Source organism: Salmo salar, chromosome ssa21 (assembly GCF_905237065.1).
Source record: "Salmo salar chromosome ssa21, Ssal_v3.1, whole genome shotgun sequence".
NCBI classification, from domain to species: Eukaryota; Metazoa; Chordata; class Actinopteri; order Salmoniformes; family Salmonidae; genus Salmo; species Salmo salar.
The window spans coordinates 17979085-17997172 of record NC_059462.1 but is presented as its reverse complement, the minus strand read 5'-3'; positions in this window follow the sequence as shown (position 1 = coordinate 17997172).

Here is an 18088-nt window from a genome sequence, read left to right as displayed (position 1 = left end):
GAGGTAAAAACGAAGTGACAGAGACTATGTTTACTGAGTAGCTTACTTGTACTGGATTTTGTCTAGGAGATTTTATAAAGAATCCAGTTGTTAGGGATTTCTGAGTTCGTTTTACATGTTATTGGTTTTGTGTAAATTGTGCTCACGAGCTGGTAAACTGGCCACGCACACTCAGTCTGGAGTGTGGACTTTTAGTGCAGACTGCGGGTGCATGAGAGAGAGATGATTTTACGGAAATGCTACTATCTTGATTTAAAGCTGAATGTATTGTTGTCAGTTTTCTATATTGGTAGCGGTATATAGAAAAACATTCTGTTATTTTTGTCTTCATATATACATTTTTCTATTGTATGAATGTAAAATATGCTTTGGTTTTCATGTAAAATCATACAGTAAGGGTTATTTGTGTAAAACATTTAATTTTCTTTAGGTAGAGTGCATTTATGTTGTGTAATTTAAAGTGTGCACTTGTTTGATGTGAATGTTTCAAAAGTACGAACAAGAAAATTGTCACGTCTGCTCCTGCTCCTCCCCTCCGGCGCACGACGTCGCCAGAGTCCTAACCACCGGTCCTGGGATTCATCATTACGCGCACCTGGCACTCATCATTACGAGCACCTGTGACTCACTATGATTCACACCTGGACTCCATTACCTTCATCATTTCCTCCCCTTTATATGTCACTCTCCCATGTTCACTCACCAGTTGGTTTTGTTCTTGTGTATCGGCGTACTGCCTTTTGTTGTTGTTTTATTAATACTTTTCACCTGCTTCTGACTCACCGCTCCATCATTACAAAAATAGACAATTGAACAAGAGAAAAAAAACATTCTTAAAGAAATAAAGGAAAATAAAGAAAGCGGCAGAACTTTTTTTACTATTACAGGCCAACTCAGTTACAGACTGAGGCTGGTATCATTGAAATGATCAGTCCAATAAAAGCTACGGTGGATATAACGTGATTTGACGTCATTTTATCTGTGGCCAATGATCTTGAGCCTTCTTGGATGGGCACTTCTAATATAACTCTATGGCAGCGCCCACGGGGCTTGGATTTCGAGCTCTACCCGTAGATTTTGCGGTGACGTAGTGTCCACATGAGTGACAGAACACTGAACCAATCACGGCGCAACTAGAGAACATTACCATCCCCTACGCTCCGTATTTTCCGCTGGCTGCCCCACCACCATAGAAAGCACTGAGCTAGGCTGAAGCACCTGCATTTTGGAGCTGCCTTACTCAAGAAAACTCAATGTTCGTTTTTTTTTCTACATTGTTTGCAAACTGATATGTGGAACATATTAATGCCACAATAACATGCAAAACAGGCAATAACAATGTTATTATTATTAATATCTTTTTTTTGCTAAACAGGTGGGGTACCACCTGCCCTGAACGACGGGTCGCCACTGCGTATGTAGGGTGTGCATTAATTGAAAGGGGATAGTGCCGACTTGAAGGGCTCAGTTTATAGCCTGAGCAACCTCTATTTAGTTTAGTTTGTTTAGTTGTTTAGTTTTGTGTCTTTGTGTCTGCAATGATTATATGCTCTGAAGATGAAAAATAGCTGCTGGTTTTTGAGATGTGTGTGCATGCTTGCAAGTGTGTGTGTGTGTGTGTGTGTGTGTGTGTGTGTGTGTGTGTGTGTGTGTGTGTGTGTGTGTGTGTGTGTGTGTGTGTGTGTGTGTGTGTGTGTGTGTGTGTGTGTGTGTGTGTGTGTGTGCATACACATCCATGTGCAATGAGTCTGGGGCTTGGAATCACATCATCCTAAACGGTTCCATCCTCGGTTTGGTGACGTCAGATCCCTCACAGTCAGAACCTTCCAATCCTCCTACAGGTCTCATACTGTGATGTGTGCCAGTTGGAATACTTGATGGTATTTGTGGAGTTCCGAAAGGAAAACAACGATAACAGTAGGATTCTCTTCTTCACAGTCTGGAAAACACCGTATATCTATCTATTCTCTGTTTCTGGAATAAATCAAAATAAAATAAAATTGTAATGGTCACAAACACATATTTAGCATTACGATTGGCTATTGAGTGAAAGTAATCATGCCAGGATGTAGAGCACAGAGGCACAGAGGTGTAAGTCATAACAGATTTGTACAACAAAGCGTTGATGCATGCTATTATTACTTGCAAAAAACAGTATAATTTACAGTGACACAAGCTGATACATTTTTCAAAGGCTGCGTTTATACAGGCTGCCCAATTTAGATCATTTTTCCAGTATTGGTCTTTTGACCAATTACATCAGATATTTTCAGAGCTGATCTGATTGGTCGATAGACCAATTATTGAAAAAAAATATGAGAATTGGGCTGCCTGTCTAAACACAGCGATACACAGAGGGTAGAAAACATTAGGAACACCTGCTCTTTCCATGACATAGACTGACCAGGTGAATCCAGGTGAAAGCTATGATCCCTTATTGATGTCAATTGTTAAATCCACTTCAATCAGTGTAGATGAAGGGGAGGAGACAGGTTAAAGATGAATTTTTAATACTTGAGACAATTGAGACATGGATTGTTTATGTGAACTATTCAGAGTGTGAATGGGAATGACAAAATATTTAAGTACCTTTGAACAGGAATGGTAGTAGGTGTCAAGAACAGCAATGCATCTGGGTTTTTCACGCTCAACAATTTCCAGTGTGTATCAAGAATGGTCCACCACCCAAAGGACATCCAGCCAACTTGACACAACTGTGAGAAGCATTGGAGTCAACATGGGCCAGCATCCCTTTGGAACGCTTTTGACACCTTATAGAGTCCATGCCCCTACAAATTGAGGCTGTCTGAGGGCAAAAGGGGATTCAACTCAATATTATGAAGCTGTTCCTAATATTTTGTACACTCAGTGTAGGCACACACACTGACGTATACATATACACACATTTCCTTGCAGGGCAATACTTAATCTTGCTGTTCCACGCCCTAGTGTCAAATGTCTGTGCATGTGTGAGTGAATGGCCGTGTCCGAATACCCATACTTGTGTCCTAAATAGTAGGCCATTTCAGTATATGAAAAAAGAAAGTTTAATAGTATGTGACATTTGGAAAAATCGCGTATGCTTTAAATGCACAGATGTCATACTCATTTAGGCTTTGACAACAGCTGATCAATTAGATATGGGAGTGCGCTACTGTAATCAACAAATAGCGGGAAACAACGCAGTTCCACATGATGCTTTCCCAGTATACAAAAACAGATTGTTTAATAGTATGTAACATTTCAAAAATCGAGTATGGTTTGAATGCCAGGATGATGTACTCATTTCAGCACTTCATCTAGTAGAATTAAATGCACACCTAGCCAACAACAAAACTAGCTACTTAATTGGGAAGATGCCCGAATTGCATCGTAGGCTATATCTTTTCTTTACATCATACTTTTTTAAACCCAAAGCTGATTTCTGTTTTCTCATAGATGTGTTTATTGTTCTCTGGGCCTTCGTCAGAGATTTTAAACTAAATACTTATACCATCTTTTGATTTCTGAATGTGTCGGCATGGGGACTCGGGATGTGGCTGCGTCATTGATGTCATGTTAATCAGGCCTTTTGATTTGAACGGATTGTTTTAATTTGTAGGCTACGCTACCTATATCATTATTTCATTTATGGATCAAGCCTTGGCAGTCATTCTGATCTCGTTCCCAATGATCAGTGCTTTAGTTTATTATGTCGCTGTCCAGCGGTTCTGAATTTGTGAAGCACCTGAATGTCTACGTTTTTCTCTGCAATAGCTTTTTGATTGGAACATTTGAAAAGTTTTGCTGTGTGTACTAGGCTATTTGATTTAATTTATATATGTTACAGCACTTTTCTTTCACTAATAAATATGTTGAAATGGAACCAAAATATCTGTTTCTATCTTCAGTCCTTTTTAAATAGGATAGATGAGCTTTAGGGTCAGCTACGGTATCGGACAAATGTGATATTCTGCCTATAACCTGCCTGGAGTGTGGCCTATACCCGCAGGCCTATACTGTAACTCCATTCCTATTCTATTCAGTTTAGAGAAATTAACAAAATTGTAAATTTGCTATTATCAGGCTGGTTATTGCGATGCATGTCTGTTGAATTTGGAAAAATCTACCTACACTCGGCCCCACTCCACCTGCTCAGCTAATCAGGAGCCGCTACTGTGTTGCGGCTGTGAAATATTTTTTACTAAACAGTACGTGCTAAATAGTATTCGATGATGAGTAAATAGCATGCCGTTTTAGTACGTAGTACGCTAGTATGGCTATTCGGACACGGACAGTGTGTGTGTGGGTCTGCCTCTGGGGCCTTGTTCTGCATGGTGAGAGAGGAAAAAATACTGTATGTGACAATTCAGCCCCGGACGGAGGGCAGGTTCCACTGTTTATCTTTCATTTGGGGCCACTGGCTGGCATGATGATAGGACGGGCGATCCTGTCGGTCCGGGCGAATGCCTGAAACAACATGAGAGGGATCCTAAAAACATTTGAAAAGTGACATTGATAGTGTTTGCAAAACATTAGAGCAGTTCTTTAGAAGAGGAGCAGGAACAGAAGCAAATAGGAGTGCTGTTTCCTTGGCAACCGTATCAAAACAGAAGGGTAACATTTTGATAATCAGAACAAATACGCTGTCAATTCAGCTGACAATCTTTAAGGAGCCATCTCCAATCCCATCCTCTGTTTTGATTACACATCAGTTAGGGGTCTGAATCGTCTTCATTTGTACAGATAGAGAGTGCCGAAGCTGCATAGACACCAAAATCAAGTATTCAGTGAGGCCTTGAGTCAGTGGAAATTTCCACAAAGCAGCTGTCCGAAGCAGAAAAAAACATTCTAGCCTTGATCACAACATCAAAGATTATATACAGTATAAAACCTGCTAAAAAGCCTCCCTCTGTTGGATAGGCTATAGACGTCGGAGGGTGTCGAACAGTGGCGTGTATTCTGCAAAAACAAGTGTCAAGGGAAGCCTGTTTGGATTTGGCATCACTCCTATCAAATCGCATTGAGAGCATACGTCATTGACAGAAACAACTTGAATTGTTGCCTCTCATTGTGTTGGTGTCCTCCGGTGACTAGCTAGCTAAATTTGTCCATTTCCTAAATGACCTATGGATGGAGATAGGGATTTCGACTCGTGGTTTTACTTAATTCTCCGTACTGGCCAATGATTATAATGGCGATTCTCATCCAACCATTAATTCATACATTGTGCCCCGGCCTGAGATGATAGAAGTTCAATATGTAGCTAGATGTAGAAAGCTAATGTTAATAAGTAGCTAACGTTGCCATTAAAGGAAGTTAAGCTAGCGAGGAAGCATTTAAGGCAGGTAGCCTAGGACAACAAAAACTAAAAGTGTGTACTGTATGACAGAGTGATACACCGTTTCGTCAACATGAAAGAGAGAAGGATAGCATTGGCGTTTCTCTACAAGTAGGGTGAGTCAACATGTTTTTTCCACTTGCACGAAAGCACACGCACACCCACACACAAACAGAAATGCACACAAAAATCTGAAACCATTGACAGCCACATCATATTTAGCTGACGTTGACTGGACTAAATTGTTGTTGGTATATTTTAGTTGTCACTATTAGACTAAGCATAGGTGATTAGATTATATTGAAATGTTGAAGTTGAAATGGTGCTGGAATAGTGGAGACGGCTCCTGTTTTCTTTGTGACTTGTGTTAACTCTCCGTGGTTCTAAATCAATAGTTGTTAAGTAGCCCGAAAATGTCAGAAACATTAACTTACTTGACCATGCTGTAAGTCATGTAACTATTTGTTACATGCAATATGCTTTGTGGACTTCACTGGACAGATATTGCTCTTTGGTTTTGTAATGGAACAAATGTGTGGTTCAATTTATTCTTCCACTGTGTCTTCTTATTGTCTCGGCCTATAGGCCTATATACCGTATTATGGGTGGCAAGTCAAATGAACTAACAGGTTATAGAGCAAACAACGCAATGATTATAACACATAGGTTGTAATATGACTTTTTTTCTGGCTTCCCCAGTGATTTTACTGCTACTGGTGTCGAAGATACTTTTCATGTCCTCTTTTATTACACTTTCCATATTTCTGTCCATGCTCTCTCGCATGGGGGTGAGATGGTGATTAATGCAGAGCAGGGATGGGCAACTTTGAGGGGGTGGGGGCCACAAAACATCTGACCTCATCATGAGGGGCCGCAGTGGCTCGTGGGTCTGAGTACCCACATCCATACTCAGACATGCAGTCCGAGCCGGCTCTAGTCTTTTGTGGGCTCCAAGCAAAATTTGGTTGTGGGGCACTGCCACCTTGCGAGCAAAACATTTTGACAGTTTTTTTGGTTAATTTCCTGCAATTCAGTACGATTTTCCATGGGCTTACACAAAATGTTTGTTTTAATACAAGCTTGTTGCAATTCTACACATTTTGCCATGGAGCAGAAAGAAAATTAGCCGTTTTAACAGCTAATTTCCTGCAATTCTATACATTTTGCCATAGGGTGGAGAGAAATGTTTGCAATTTTTTAACTAAATTAATAGGTGAGATGAGGGCAATGGGAAGGTAGGCTCCTAAATGGCAGGTAATCCAAGAAAGAAAACGAGTAGGTGGCCATTATGTTTTAATAAACTTTAGTTAACAATTAACAGAATATATTTACAAAAGAATACATAGCAGCAGTCAGCATTGTACATCAGGTTGCAAAACTGCAGTGTTTGTAAGCTTCTATATGTACTCTTTTGTAAATATATGCTGTTAATAGTTCACTAAAGTTTAATGCAACGTACTGGCCGACCACTCTTCTTTCTCATAACTAATTTCATGCAATTCTACTCATTTGCCATGGGGCGGAGAGAAACGTTTGCATGATTAGTACAAGTTGACCTATTTTACCAATCCCCCCCAAAAATCAGTGACTGACATAACAAGAGGAAAACTGCAGACGCACAACCACATTTCTAAATTGCAACTTGTGTTGTCCATGGGCCTACAAAAGGGGGCCAGCCGCCAGTTGCCCATCCCTGATGAAGAGCTACTGTATGTGTCGTACATACAGTACAGTTCCAGTCAAAAGTTTGGACACATCTACTCATTCCAGGATTTTTCTTTATTTTTACTATTTTCTACATTGTAGAATAATAGCGAAGACTTCAAAACTATGAAATAACACATACGGAATCATGTAGTAATCAAAAAAGTGTTAAACACATCAAAATATATTTTATATTTGAGATTCTTCAAAGTAGCCACCCTTTGCGTTGATGACAATTTTGCACACTAACCATCACTGCTAGGGCGAGTAAAATGGTCAGAATGAGCTGTTCTCTCATTTGTGTCTGGAAGTAGCTAGCTTTGGTGCTTGACTGCTGTTGTTAGGTCAGAACACTTGGATCAAACCTACTCCTCAGCCAGAGCATCCAGTGTGAGCTCTGAACACTCCGAGACTGAAACGCTATGAATTTTCGAATGGCAAATCTGACAATGCTCTGAGTTTACGAACGCCCAGAGCACACTCTGGCACTCCAGATTAAATTTACTTGAAATCTTTGGTTGTTTAGTACATACAGTAGCCTCACTTGTGAATCCTTAAAGAGATGGTTGGGGCTAAAGCTTAAGAGGGTGTGAACGATGCTGAATGGGCGTAGACAAAGAAAAGCTCTCCAGTAGGTAACAAAACATTAAAGGGACATTTTCTCAAAAGTGAGGTTACAAGTTATCAACTTTCAAAGCAGAGTTACTTTCCCATTGTTCCTCAACTGTAGTGTATGATATACCATTTTCTATCTCTGAGTCTCTACTTTTATCCAATGTAAAAAACACAATTTCAAATTTTGCTACATAAGACCGAATCGAGCCGGTCGGTCACATGTTACCATTTTATAACACAGTTTTAGTGGGATGTGTCAGTCAGGAATTGTGTCAGCTAACATGATGTGAGAAAAAAAAGATAAGACAATAAGGCAAAACATCTGTATGTGGTTCATATCTGTCCTTACATGACTACATTCCCGGAGACGAGATAGCAACAGTAACGTTATTAATAGTAATTCTTTTAGGGCTACTTTTTGAGTGCTACTTTGGACATAATTTAGTCACATCAATTATTGAGGTAGCAACAGAAAGTACAGCTAATCCCTGCTGCAATTTTTGTTTAATAGCACAGCTATATTCATGTTTTTTTTTTTAATAGCGTTCAAACTATGCGTGTGCTGATGTCATTTGACATTTTCAGAAAGGGACACTAATATTGTGTCAACAACATAACATCAGCACAAACAAGGGAACAGATTTGTTCCATCAATGTTTGTTACTGTTGTCGAAGAGTAAACGATTTACTCAAAGGTGAAAAGAAATTGGTGAAGCTTAGTATGATGCTAATACTGTATAGACTAGAGTATGTAGTAGCCTAACAAACCTAGGACATTAAACCATTGTCAGTGGTGGTTGCTTCTTAGAGAGAGAGAGAGAGAGGGAGACGATAGAGTGGATACTCTTGGGTCTTAACTGCACTAATTAAATCCTGTAAGTTGTCGGCAAATTTAAAAGCTTTATTCCCAAGTGGCTTCCAATTTTCCAGCATTTGCACACAACTTGCTACTCATAAATCATTTAGACAATCCAACAGCTAAGACCCATAACAAATGACATGGCCGCAGACAGCTTTTGATGCTTTCAAAACTGACACAAAAGCAAATGTATGGCTATGACGTAAAACTTATGTCACAACTTATGTGTACGGTACCCATGTGGGCTTCATCTGCTCAGACAGAGATGTACGTCTCTGTATGACAGTCACAGGGTCATTGTCACCTCAATCCATCATTACCAAGCCATTCATCACCAGAGATGGGCAGTGTTTCTGTTACATGTATTTGACATACGTATTTTAATTACCTCTGAGTGACTGAATTTTGTAGCAAGATACTTTTCAAAATACAAAATACATTTCTATACAATTTCTTTATACCGGTTCACAATTATGTGGCCTCCTTCCACCCTGCATTGGTATCAACGGTCTGATGGCGATATGGTGTGATAAATGTACAGTATATGTGAAAATGTACAATTGCAAAGCATGCTGAGTAAAACTCTAATGAGGCCAATGACAATTACCAGTGTGCTTTGCAGTTGGTTATTTTCACATATAAGTAACATTTTTGTTAACACTCTTATCCAGAGAGCAAGTGCATTTTTAACTAAGGTACACCACCAGTCAAAATGTTAGTAAACCTACTTATTCAAGAGTTGTTGTTTTTTTGTACTATTTTATACATTGTAGAATAAATGTAAAGACAACAAAACTGTGAAATTACACATGGCATCATGTAGTAACCCAAAAAGTTTTAAACAAATCAAAATATATTTTATATTTGAGATTCTTCAAAGTAGCCACCCTTTGCCTTGATGACAGCTTTGTACACTCTTGGCATTCTCTCAACCAGCTTCACCTGGAAGGCTTTTCCAACAGTCTTGAACGAGTTCCCACATACCAAAAAATGTATGCTCTGAAACGTTTGACTGGTAGTGTAGATAAACAGCAAAATTTGACAGTCATCGCAAGTAAAACATTTCTGTAAATTTTGTTGCTGTGCTGCCGGCTAGTTGCAAATGTAATAAAAAAAATACATGTATTTAATTAAATACAATACTTTTCAGAAGAATTTTATATTTTATTTTGATACATTGGTCTTTAGGGTATTTTGTAGTTGTATTGTATAATCGTAATTTGTCATTGGTGCCCATTCCTGTTCATCATTATCTTTCAAATCATACAGAACCACACATTCAAATCATGTTTTTCATAAAATGTGATGATATTTAAAAAAAAAAAAAATGATCAAAGTATGATGAAATGATAAAAAATGACTGTGATAAAAATGACCAAATGATAAAGAGTAGCCGCTGCCACTCTAACCTGGTGGTCCCAGCGCGCACGACCCACGTGGAGTTCCAGGTCTCCGGCAGCCTCTGGAACTGCCGGTCTGCAGCCAACAAGGCTGAGTTCATCTCAGCCTATGCTACCCTCCAGTCCCTAGACTTCCTGGCGCTGACGGAAACATGGATTACCACAGATAACACTGCTACTCCTACTGCTCTCTCTTCGTCTGCCCACGTGTTCTCGCATACCCCTAGAGCATCGAGCCAGCGGGGTGGTGGCACTGGAATCCTCATCTTTCCCAAGTGGACATTCTCTTTCTCCCCTGACCCATCTGTCTATCTCCTCATTTGAATTCCATGCTGTCACAGTTACCAGCCCTTTCAAGCTTAAATGACAATATAATATTTTACCAATGTTTTCTAATTTTAATTATTTAATTTGTGACGCTGACTTGACTGCCGGTTATTGGAGGGAAACGATTTCCTCAACATCAATGCCATAGTAAAACGCTGTTTTTGGATATAAATATGAACTTGATAGAACTAAAAATGCATGCATTGTCTAACATAATGTCCTAGGAGTGTCATCTGATGGAGATTGTAAAAGGTTAGTGCATCATTTTAGCTGGTTTTATGGTTTTGGTGACCCTGTCTTTGACTTGACAAAACATTACACACAACTCTTGTAAATGTACTGTCCTAACATACTCTAAATTTATGCTTTCGCCGTAAAACCTTTTTGAAATCGTAAAACGTGGTTAGATTAAGGAGATGTTTATCTTTCAAAGGGTGTAAAATAGTTGTATGTTTGAAAAATTTGAATTTTGACATTTATTTGGATTCAAATTTGCCGCTCTTGAAATGCACCTGCTGTTGATGGAGTGCACCACGGGTGGCACGCTAGCGTCCCACCTAGCCCATAGAGGTTAACATCCTTATCATTTATCGCCCTCCAGGTTCCCTTGGAGAGTTCATCAATGAGCTTGACGCCTTGATAAGTTCCTTTCCTGAGGATGGCTTACCTCTCACAGTTCTGGGTGACTTTAACCTCCCCACGTCTACCTTTGACTCATTCCTCTCTGCCTCCTTCTTTCCACTCCTCTCCTCTTTTGACCTCACCCTCTCACCTTCCCCCCCTACTCACAAGGCAGGCAATACGCTTGACCTCATCTTTACTAGATGCTTTTCTTCCACTAATCTCATTGCAACTCCCCTCCAAATCTCCGACCACTACCTTGTATCCTTTTCCCTCTTGCTCTCATCCAACACTTCTCACTCTGCCCCTACTCGGATGGTATTGCGCCGTCCCAACCTTCGCTCTCTCTCTCCCGCTACTCTCTCCTCTTCCATCCTATCATCTCTTCCCTCTGCTCAAACCTTCTCCAACCTATCTCCTGATTCTGCCTCCTCAACCCTCCTCTCCTCCCTTTCTGCATCCTTTGATTTTCTCTGTCCCCTATCCTCCAGGCCGGCTCGGTCCTCCCCTCCTGCTCCGTGGCTCGACGACTCACTACGAGCTCACAGAACAGGGCTCTGGGCAGCCGAGCGGAAATGGAGGAAAACTCGCCTCCCTGCGGACCTGGCATCCTTTCACTCACTCCTCTCTACATTCTCCTCTTCTGTCTCTGCTGCTAAAGCCACTTTCTACCACTCTAAATTCCAAGCATCTGCCTCTAACCCTAGGAAGCTCTTTGCTACCTTCTCCTCCCTCCTGAATCCTCCTCCCCCTCCCCCCCTCCTCCCTCTCTGCGGATGACTTCGTCAACCATTTTGAAAAGAAGGTTGACGATATCCGATCCTCGTTTGGTAAGTCAAACGACACCGCTGGTCCTGCTCACACTGCCCTACCCTGTGCTTTGACCTCTTTCTCCCCTCTCTCTCCAGATGAAATCTCGCGTCTTGTGACGGCCGGCCGCCCAACAACCTGCCCACTTGACCCTATCCCCTCCTCTCTTCTCCAGACCATTTCCGGAGACCTTCTCCCCTTCCTCACCTCGCTCATCAACTCATCCTTGACCGCTGGCTACGTCCCTTCCGTCTTCAAGAGAGCGAGAGTTGCACCCCTTCTGAAAAAACCTACACTCGATCCCTCCGATGTCAACAACTACAGACCAGTATCCCTTCTTTCTTTTCTCTCCAAAACTCTTGAACGTGCCGTCCTTGGCCAGCTCTCCTGCTATCTCTCTCAGAATGACCTTCTTGATCCTAATCAGTCAGGTTTCAAGACTGGGCATTCAACTGAGACTGCTCTTCTCTGTGTCACGGAGGCTCTCCGCACTGCTAAAGCTAACTCTCTCTCCTCTGCTCTCATCCTTCTAGACCTATCTGCTGCCTTTGATACTGTGAACCATCAGATCCTCCTCTCCACCCTCTCCGAGTTGGGCATCTCCGGCGCGGCCCACGCTTGGATTGCGTCCTACCTGACAGGTCGCTCCTACCAGGTGGCGTTGCGAGAATCTGTCTCCGCACCATGCGCTCTCACCACTGGTGTCCCCCAGGGCTCTGTTCTAGGCCCTCTCCTATTCTCGCTATACACCAAGTCACTTGGCTCTGTCATATCCTCACATGGTCTCTCCTATCATTGCTATGCAGACGACACACAATTAATCTTCTCCTTTCCCCCTTCTGATAACCAGGCGGCGAATCGCATCTCTGCATGTCTGTCAGACATATCAGTGTGGATGACAGATCACCAGCTCAAGCTGAACCTCGGCAAGACGGAGCTGCTCTTCCTCCCGGGGAAGGACTGCCCGTTCCATGATCTCGCCATCACGGTTGACAACTCCCTTGTGTCCTCCTCCCAGAGTGCTAAGAACCTTGGCGTGATCCTGGACAACACCCTGTCGTTCTCCACTAACATCAAGGCGGTGACCCGATCCTGTAGGTTCATGCTCTACAACATTTGCAGAGTACGACACTGCCTCACACAGGAAGCGGCGCAGGTCCTAATCCAGGCACTTGTCATCTCCCGTCTGGATTACTGCAACTCGCTGTTGGTTGGGCTCCCTGCCTGTGCCATTAAACCCCTACAACTCATCCAGAACGCCGCAGCCCGTCTGGTGTTCAACCTTCCCAAGTTCTCTCACGTCATCCCGCTCCTCCGCTTTCTCCATTGGCTTCCAGTTGAAGCTCGCATCTGCTACAAGACCATGGTGATTGCCTACGGAGCTGTGAAGGGAACGGCACCTCCGTACCTTCAGGCTCTGATCAGGCCCTACACCCAAACAAGGGCACTGCGTTCATCCACCACTGGCCTGCTCGCCTCCCTACCTCTGAGGAAGCACAGTTCCCGCTCAGCCCAGTCAAAACTGTTCGCTGCTCTGGCACCCCAATGGTGGAACAAGCTCCCTCACGACGCCAGGACAGCGGAGTCAATCACCACCTTCCGGAGACACCTGAAACCCCACCTCTTTAAGGAATACCTAGGATAGGATACAGTAATCCCTCTAACATCCCCCCCCTAAAAGATTTAGATGCACTATTGTAAAGTGGTTGTTCCACTGGATATCATAAGGTGAATGCACCATTTTGTAAGTCGCTCTGGATAAGAGCGTCTGCTAAATGACTTAAATGTAAATGTAAATGTAAATAAAAAATTACTGTTGCTCCTACATTGATAAAGTTTAATCTGAAAGTTATTATTCCCTTCCCCAATGTCAAACACTTGGATTCATTATTAAGGCGACAAGGTGACATCACCTTAACTCTCATTTTAATACACCAATGGTAACATGATATTCTCTTATCTAATTTAAATAAGTACTGAGTTGTTACCAACATCGGAGAAGGCGTTTGCAGAGGGGAGTGGTTCATATAGTTAGATAGCTACTCTACTGATGTATGAAAAATGTTTGCACTGTAAGTCACTCTAGATAAAAATGTCTGCTAAATTATTAAAATGTCAAACGTAAGAACCATTTAAGAACATTTATATTTTTTTCATTGCAGAGTCCCGTCACACAATGAAACAGACAAAGTAATGACTGAAAACAGCAGGAAGGGAGGAAATGGATGCATGAGACATCTCATTGGAAAAGGGGGTCCTTTTAAAACCATTACCCATAACCACTCAGGGTCAGAAAAGAGGAGTTGTAGTGGATGTTCATCTCAGAAGAGCTCTCTGAGTCTCCTATATAGCCTTTGTATTTCTCTGATCAGTCCCCTGACTGTAGACTGAGCCTCCACTCAATGCTCAGTAATTAGGGACATAGTATGCAGCGGGGCGCTCCAGCACTCTAACCATACTGCTCTGCAAGCTGTAACAGCACCGGGCCCAAGAATAGAAACTGCTCCAGGTAAAGCTGCTGCCTCGGAATATTCATTTTACAAATCTTTCTCTCTCTCTTTAAAAGCCACAGCAGATTTGGGTGATAGCATAGGCTACTGTCGTGTGGCTATAATTAGACATGTCTTAATTATTTAACTCATAAAGATTCTATACTGTTCCTCATTAGCTTTTTTTGTGTGTCTGTGCGTATTTGGCAAATCCACCAGTTGAAGGTGACATTCTCGTCTAGGAGTTTTGCCTTAGGCAGATGTAAATTGTATAAATACTTAATTAAAGTATGTAATGAAAAAGCTTTAAGTGAAATGACAGAGGAGCTTTCATTTAGAGGGGGTCTAGCAACTGATCCATCCATAGATCTGTCCAACCTTGATGGTAATTGAGTGGTCACAGGGTTAAAGGTTGTGGGAGGTTAGAGTGCATGTTGAGACAGTAGGTGGCACAGCCAGAATGAGGACTGGCTGTTCCTCTCTAGGTTTCTTCCTAGGTTCCTGCCTTTCTAGGGGAGTTTTTCCTAGCCACCGTGCTTCTGCATCTGCATTGCTTGCTATTTTGGGGTTTTAGGCTAAGCACCTAGTGGCATCTGCTGATGTAAAAAGGGCTTTATAAATACATTTGATTAATTGAATGATTGATTGGCAATCACATGCACGACCCACTTATATTAATAGTTTGACATACTGTACGGCGTATTATTAAGATGAAAACAATTTAATAATAATTTACCCAGTAGAAAAACAGCACTGTAAAAAACAACAATGAATATGCTTTCTACCATAACTAGTCATAATAATGAGTCCCCACTAACCTGTCTGTTTATTAAATGTCTTCTTTTATCTGCTCATGAACAGGTGAATGTGAAAGCCATTAGCAAAGAAAGACATAGACAAATCCATAATGAGCCATTCAGATGGACCACACTAAAACTACAGGATTTTAGGGGAACGATCAGAGAAAGACAAACGCTGTATATGAGCTATAGAGCATGTATTAACCTACTCACAGTCCTCCTGTTGTCTTTCATCCTCAGAGAGTAAATCAAAATAGAAAGATGGAACAATACCATTGCCTTTCTCCTCGTTAATGGAATTGCCCTATGCAGTCCACGCTCACTGGGGCATTCATGACACATACCAGCTGCTTTACTATTGCAGTCACTGATGAATACCGTTAAGTTTGCAGTGCCCATCGACACCGTTCAATTAACAGCATTGTAAAAATGTTAATGGGGATGAATGAATATGTTTCAGAAACGTGCTCCTTTAACTAACCCAAGAAAGCATTGTTCTTTTTATGCATCGTCCCATAATTGCTATGTGTCTCTTTCTTTGACTGTCTGTGGATAATGGGAATTATTTGAGGCAGATTCATTAATCATAAAGTGTGATTAGTTGCTAATTACCGTGTGGTAATTACATTGGTGAGGAAACCCAGCCATGATTCACAGCAGGATCACTCCTGAGGCAGGAGACCCCCCCATTGACAGCATTGTCCTGTCAACCTCTACCTCATTTATAGCACACACTCATAGACACACGAGCATACACACACACACACACGCACACAAACTAACGCATGCAATCATCCACACATATACACCCACACGCATGCACACACACACACAGAGACACTCAAATAGACACCATGTCTCCAAATACAAAACTTACATCACACAAAGGCTCACATATACAGTATATTCATGATCATACCCAGCTGTAAATCATCAACAGAGTCTCATACACTTGGAATTAGTGGTGACTCGAGGATCCTGGAGATCCTCTTAAGGAACCATTGCTAGTCAGTTGTTCTGTTACATGTATTTGAAATGTGTTTTTTATTAATTTACCTCTGAGTATTTTTTTATTTGTTTTACACTGGGCGGAACTACACTCCAATGTATTTTGGGGCAAGATATTTTTGAGAGCTGTAATTTGCATTTTTAAAATACCAAATACTTTTCTGTACCATTTTATTTTTTTATTTTTTTTACAGCTGTTCACAATTTTGTGGCCTCCTTTCGCCCTGCATTGGTATTAAAAGTCTGATCGCGCAATGGTGTGATGAGAGCGTCTGCTAAATGAACTAAATATAAAGGTATGTGTAAAAATGAACAATTGCAAAGCATGCTATTATTCTAATGAGCTCCGTCCTGAAACAAGGCCAATAATAATACCCAGTGTGCTTTGCAGTTCACTTTAGTATGTTCATATGTTCATATACGTTGACATTTTGGTCATTTAGCAGACACTCTTATCCAGAGTGACTTACAGTCAGTGCATTCAACTGTGGTAGAATAAACGGCCGGCTACTATATTTATTTCTGTAGGAACCGTTGTAGTGGAGGCGTCGCTTAGTAAGGGCGTGGCTTTAAGATATAGGTTTTTTGAGGCCATTGTTAGAGTATATGTCATTCTTGTTCATCTGTTCTGTTATATTGTCATCACATGTTATGGTTGAACACTGACAGTTTTTTTTAGCTTCATTGAAGGCTAACGGAGGTGTATGAGCTCCTCAAGAGCCCATGCAAATCCCAAAGTTTGAATCGTTATTACTTTACGAAATCAGCAATGTTAATATTATATCAAGATATGTAATACGAATAAATATTCCTCAAGGAACCATTTTCAACTGGAAATATTCTGCCGACATGGCAACCCAAAAGGTTCTTCCAGGCACCTTAACTTCTAAGAGTGTACACACAAACACATACATCACAGCTTCTCTGAAGGCCGTAACTCATCTATAGCACTTCCTTAATCTCTCATACTGCTGTTTCACAAATTTCTCAAAATAAACTTGCCAACATGTTTTGGCTGTAGTGGCCTGCATCATGTAATGGCTAGATTTACCAGGGATTACAGTAATTTCCTACAGGAGATCTCCACTGCTTGTTTAAAACTCGCTGCATTCTGTATTAAGTTCAATGAGGCATAGGAAGCTTGTATTATTATGTAGTTGTTAGACACATTACATCTGACAAACCCGTTTCCTGTGTCCTTCGGGCTTCAACTTTCTTATAATCAGGAATACAGCACATACTGGAGACACACACACACACACACACACACACACACACACACACACACACACACACACACACACACACACACACACACACACACACACACACACACACACACACACACACACACACACACACATTCCCTTGCTCTGCATTCTCATGTATCTCTGGATATCGCTACGTCCATCATCACCTCCCTGTCTTAAATACCCTATAGTCAGGGGCCTCTCACGCACTGTGTTAAACACACATGTTATCCTCATCAGCCTGCGTATTATAAACCTCAGTAATCTCACATCTCTGGCTGCTCTTGCACCTTTTCAATTTCCTGGTAACCTAATCCTGGCCTGTTGCACCATACCTCACCATAGCCTCAGAGAGAAAGAAATGTAAGGATAACAAATTGTGACTTTTGATAAAAGTAGGATTAGAGCAAATGGCACATGCACGTGTATTTTGAAGGGGCCTGTATTGTTTAAGTGACTATAATCCGCCATAGTTGACATGAGTCAGTGGAGGATCTGTGTTTCCTTGAACATAGTTACAGATGTGAGGGGTGAAAAAAATCACTCTCCTCTCCCTAAAACCCAGCTCGGGCTTTTAAAATGTAGAATCATTTCTTCATAAAGATTTCACAAACAAAGATTGTCATCACAAGGCATTTAAGCACCACTCACATAATGTAGTATCCAATCAAGATCATTAATGAATCCTCCCATTGATAACATGTTAGATGTCTCTATGCCAGTACTATGGAGTGATGGTATTATTGGACTGCAGTGTTCCCACTTGGAGCTGCCCTGCCGACTTGACTCCTACTGAGACACCAGCAGGTACACAGGTTCTCTCACTCAAATCCTATTGATTCGTTTGCTCAATAACTGAGAGCTGAAAGAAACCAAAAAGAGGAG